The sequence below is a fragment of the Bubalus kerabau genome, chromosome 15 (genome assembly GCF_029407905.1).
Source record: "Bubalus kerabau isolate K-KA32 ecotype Philippines breed swamp buffalo chromosome 15, PCC_UOA_SB_1v2, whole genome shotgun sequence".
NCBI lineage: Eukaryota > Metazoa > Chordata > Mammalia > Artiodactyla > Bovidae > Bubalus > Bubalus kerabau.
Window position 1 is genome coordinate 52,658,517 of NC_073638.1, and position 6,000 is coordinate 52,664,516.

Here is a 6,000-nt window from a genome sequence, read left to right on the forward strand (position 1 = left end):
GAGATCCAACCAGTCCATCCTAAAGGAAATCAATCCTGAGTATTCATTGGAAGGACTGATGCTGAAGCTGAAACTCCAATACTTTGGCCACCTGATGTGAAGAACTGACTCATTGGAAAAGACCCTGATGCTGGGAAAGATTGAAGGCGGGAGGAGAAGAGGATGACAGAGGATGAGATGGCTGGATGGCATCACCGACTCGATGGACTTGCATTTGAGTAAACTCCGGGAGTTGGTGATGGACAGGGAGACCTGGCATGTTACAGTCCATAGGGTTGCAAAGAGTCAGACATGACTGAGCAACTGAACTGAACTGAACATTAATTCAAAATAAAATGTTTTTAAAAAGGGAAATGTACTCTAGTCTAATTTCAAATCAGTTGGCACTTGGGATAGGCAGGGGAAATGAAGAAGAAACTGACATGTATTAAGAGTTTACTATTAATTTATTAGTCCTTTAAACAAAATATCTGTTGCGTACCCACTCAACTCCTTGAGGATAGGGTCCGTGTCTTATTTATATATCCCAAGCACATTGCACTGTGACTGGCACACAGAAGGCATGGATGTTCTTATTTAATTCTGACAATAAGTATGAAGTGGGATTCCCCATCCCCACCCCCTATTTCATAGATGGAGAAACAGATTCAATGACTCGTCCGTGTCATAAACTAGTGAGTGATGGCTCTAGGATGAGAGTCCTCTTCCTAGTGATTCCAAAGTCTCCTTCCACCACATCATGCTCCTTTCCATTTTGGGTAGGCATCATTCAGTTCAAAAAGCATTCTATGATATGAATTCAAATACACCATTTACATGATTTGGGGCGGTGGAGATAAAATACATGAATTCTCAAAGAAACTTCAGGCTTACATGGATGATGGTGGCTAGAGTCCCAGATCCTCTTATGGTGTTCCAGTGGAAACCTTTGAAAACAATTCTTTTTCTACAAGTTATATGGTCAGTTAACAGTAGCAGAACATATAATTTTAAAATAAGTTATTCTTTCAAATATCAAATGTGACTGACAAATAGTTTATTTTGGTTTATTTTGGTTAGTTTCATGAGTCAAAGGTACAGAGCTACAGAATTAGCTCTGTACCTAGGGGTTGATGAATAGGGTCTGGAAACACAGTTAATTTCCTGTGGATCTTGCTGGATACTGCCATACCTCTAACTCGGTGCACACTCGCCCACAGATCTTCTTTGAATAAGTGGATGAACAGATTTTCTAGTAATCAATTCAGTTCAGTTCAGTCGCTCAGTCATGTCTGACTCTTTGCAACCCCATGAATTGCAGCATGCCAGGCCTCCCTGTCCATCACCATCTCCCAGAGTTCACTCAAACTCACGTCCATCGAGTCGGTGACGCCATCCAGCCATCTCACCCTCTGTCGTCCCCTTCTCCTCCTGCCCCCCAATCCCTCCCAGCATCAGAGTCTTTTCCAATGAGTCAACTCTTCGCATGAGGTGGCCAAAGTACTGGAGTTTCTCAGCTTTAGCATCATTCCTTCCAAAGAACACCCAGGGCTGATCTCCTTTAGAATGGACTGGTTGGATCTCCTTGCAGTCCAAGGGACTCTCAAGAGTCTTCTCCAACACCACAGTTCAAAAGCATCAATTCTTTGGCACTCAGCTTTCTTCACAGTCCAATTCTCGCATCCATACATGACCACTGGAAAAACCATAGCCTTGACTAGATGGACCTTTGTTGGCAAAGTAATGTCTCTGCTTTTTAATATGCTATCTAGGTTGGTCATAACTTTTCTTCCAAGGAGTAAGCGTCTTTTAATTTCATGGCTGCAATCACCATCTGCAGTGATTTTGGAGCCCCAAAAAATAAAGTCTGACACTGTTTCCACTGTTTCCCCATCTATTTCCCATGAAGTGATGGGAACAGATGCCATGATCTTTGTTTTCTGAATGTTGAGCTTTAAGCCAACTTTTTCACTCTCCTCTTTCACTTTCATCAAGAGGCTTTTTTTTTTTTTTTTTTCAAAAACATATTCAGTGTTTTTATTTAATTTTTTTTAGCAGACAATTTACATACCTCCCCACCCCTTCCTTTAAGTTAGTGTTGACAACATTCCATAATAAACTACTTAAAGAGAAGCTTTGGTCAAAAATGGAATGAAATTGCAAAACAAAACAAAAACAACCCCCAAACAAAACCCAAATCACTGCTGCTTTGAAAAAAAACCAACACTTTCACCAATTGTATTCAAACAAAACACACAACGAGGTTTGCGCCACGTGCGTCTTCAGTGTTTCCTGGCTGCGGGCTCCCCTCCCTGTGCGAATGGCAGCGCTGCCCCAGCGCAGCCGGTCCGTCCTCATGCTGGGTCTGGAGGCTCGCTCAGCTTCACATTATCCGAAGACCCTGGATGGAAGACTCTAAGGTCTTGAAATCCCAAATGGTCATGGCTCCGTCGATGCCGGTAGTGCAAAATTTGCGACAATCTTGCTTGTCCACCTCGTAAATAGACACTTGAGTAATGCTGCTCTGGTGCAGCGTCTCCAGGGCCGTGTTGCGGTCCTCGGTCGTGGCCTGCTTGTCCATGTTGCGGAAGCGCTCTATGGCCGACATGTTGCACTGGATGCTCTGCTTGGGGATGTCCAGCTTGGAGACGAAGGTCAAGCAGCCGCGGTCGTCGTAGTTAAAGAGCATGGGGCAGCAATCATGGCCAGCAGCCACGACGCTGTTCTCTGAGACGAACGACACACTCAGGAGGGGCAGGAACTCTGTCTTCAGAGTTGAGACCTGCACGCTTTTGGAGGCGTCGGCAACGGACACAGTGCTGTCATAGCTGACCCAGGCCAGGCGGCTGCCGCTGGCCGAGAAGCTGACCCTGTGCACCCAGCCGCCAGTGCCGCTGCCCCCGAACTCGGACATCAGCTGACCGAAAGGCATCTTGCTGCCCCAGGGCGTGCTGGCTGGCTTCTCATCCACTTCTTTAATGTAGGCAGAAAACACTCTGCATTTGAAGTCGCAGGATCCCGCAGCCAGTAAGACGTTGTTGGGATGCCAATCCAAGCTGAGGACCGTGGAGCGGATGGGCTTTTTAATGTGCTTGCTCACCCACCAGTCATTTTCAGACTCAAAGTAACAGACGGAGATGAGTCGTGCTCCGCTGCCCACAGCAAATTTCTTCTCTAGCGGGGACCACTTGACGAAAGTGGCCGTCTGGTTAATTCTCAGGATCACCAGGGTTGGCTTCCAGACACCATCCTTCTGACTCCAGACATAGGCGTTGCGGTCGGCCCCGCAAGTGACGATGCGGTCACTCTTGGGAACCCAGTCGATACCTGTGATGTGTCCATTGTGTTCCTCGAGTTCATGGGCCTTCACCCACTGGTCCCAGTTCTTCTTATAGATGTGGACCTCGTGATTATTGGGGCTAAGTGCGATCTGGGTACGATCCCTGTTCCAGGCATGACAGGTGATTGGCTCCAGTAAAAACTGATGCAGGGACATTATTCTTAGTGTTTTCAAAGGATAGAAAGCTGGGATCGGGGCCATCTGGACAGGCTCGGAGCGTTGAATTTGCGGACTCTGGTCAGTTGACACAAACAGGCTCCGGCGGCATCAAGAGGCTTTTGATGCCTCTTGATGCCTCTTCACTTTCTGCCATAAGGGTGGTGTCATCTGCATATCTGAGGTTATTGATATAGGACCTAAATTTTATTAAGTGTTTTCTATGTTCCAACCATTGTGCCAAATAACCCACCTGCACCTGTTATTTATATAAATACTCAGATAAGTTTCCCCCAGGTTTTGCTGAGTATGTTTGTTTTTCTTTCATGCTATCTCTCTAGTCAATGAAGGCACATTACCCCAACAACAACCTGTAAACCACATCTGAGAAATTCTGGAGAAACATATCTAAGCATTTTCCAAAAACAGAAGAAGTTAATGTGTACTGAATGCTGAGATTTATTCTGAACCCTGAGCTAATAACACTTTATATGAGCAAATTCTCTTAATCACTGTTGCTGCTAAGTCACTTCAGTTGTGTCCGACTCTGTGTGACCCCATGGACGGCAGCCCACCAGGCTCCCCCATCCCTGGATTCTCCAGGCAAGAACACTGGAGTGGGTTGCCATTTCCTTCTCCAATGCATGAAAGTCAAGAGTGAAAGTGAAGTTGCTCAGTCATGTCTTGACTCTTAGCGACCCCATGGACTGCAGCCTACCAGGCTCCTCCATCCATGGGATTTTCCAGGCAAGAGTACCGGAGTGGGGTGCAATTGCCCTTTAACCCTAGAAGTTAGATACAATTAAAATTCCGAGATCTGTCTGACTCAGAGCCCAAACTCTTAGCCATTACACAGCATGCTTTCCTGAGGAACAAAATGTGTGTGTGTGTGTGTTGTGTCTATGTGTGTAAGGGTATGTGCAAAAAATGTTCTGGATTATTCTTTTCCTCAAATACATTGCCCACTTTCCTGTATTAACAAATAGAAGGTAGTGAATATAATTTAATCTTTTTCTGATGGTTGAGGTTATTGCTATCACAACAGATTTTTTTAATATACCATGTTGTAAATGTAGAGATCATGAGCATTAACCACGCATGGGAAATATTTTGCAGAATAAATCTCTTATATCACCTCCTTTTCTTCTCATCTGCCTCTTTCTCATGGACTCAAAGTGAAGTATGTAGCCTCTGGGCAGAGTAACATGGTTATTTTTTACACTAAGGATGAGAAATTTGTTTATGAAAACTCTGTAGGTGAATTATTTAGTAAATGGTGTTGGGACAACTAGGGAGCCAATTGGGGAAAAAAATTGGATTTCAATCTTATCCCTTCCACCAAAATAAATGCCTACTGAATCAAAATGTTGAAATGTGAAAAAAGAAACCATAAAAATGCTAGAATACACACTATATGTTTTTTAAAATGACTTTGAAATTGAGAAGCTTTCTAAGTATGACACAAAATTCAGAACCCACAGTAGAAAAGACTGGTATATTTGACTCTATGAAATATAATTATGATGGAAAAATACCATAAACAGTGAAAAACATAAATGACAGTCTGGGAAAAATATATTTGCACCATAGTGATGAAGGGCTAAGTAATAAAAGAATGCCTATAAAATATAAAAAGACCTGCAAGAAAAGAAATAAATGGGCAGGAGTGATGCCTGTGTTAGCTTATACCACACCTTGTGCACAGTGGAGGCAGGGTCTTCCTGGGGATGAACTAGGGAAAGGGGTTCAGCAAGCCCTGTGCTGCCAGATTTCTGCTTCCACCTCTCCTATTGGCTTAGGCTTTTGAGCTGCACATGAACTGCATATCCAATCATAGTAGCCTGGAACAAAGGACTCGACTAAAGAGCTCAGAAGAAAAAAAAATTATATTTAAATACAAAAACATGCTCAACAACACCTGTGATAAGAAACGTACAAATCAAAACTATAATGATCCATATCCTGTACCATATACAAAAATGATCTCAAAATGGGTCATAGACACAAAGGTAAAACCTAAATTCTAAAAGCTCTAGAAGAAAACAGAGAAAATCTTTGTGGCTTTGAGTAAGGCTAAGATTTCTTACATACAACACCAAAAACATTCATTAAAAAAAAAGAGAGAGAGATAAATTAGACTTCATCAAAACTGAAAACTTTTACTCTGCAAAAGCCACTGTTGAGGTTCATGCATACTCAGTCATGTCCAACTCTTTGTGATCCCATGGACTGTGTAGCCTGCCAGGCTCTTCTGTCCATGGAGATTCTCCAGGCAAGAATACTGGAGTGGGTTGCCATTTCTTCCTCCAGGGAATCTTCCCCACCCGGGGATTGAACCTGTGTCTCCTGCATTGGCAGGCGGATTCTTTATCACTGAGCCACCTGGGAAGCCCATCATCAAGGTATCAGGATATAAAGAGAGATGGCTTAAGACACAATTGTACATTAACTGGGAGTTATATTTGGTGAGAAAGGGAAAAAACCCTAACCACTGACTATCAAAATGTTTAACTTAGGGTTCCCCT

At 43.5% G+C, this 6,000-nt stretch overlaps 1 pseudogene; it reads right to left on the minus strand.

The window, feature by feature from the left end:
* Positions 1 to 2,155: 2,155 nt before the first annotated feature.
* Positions 2,156 to 3,435, minus strand: LOC129628260 (actin-related protein 2/3 complex subunit 1A-like; annotated as a pseudogene).
* Positions 3,436 to 6,000: the final 2,565 nt, after the last annotated feature.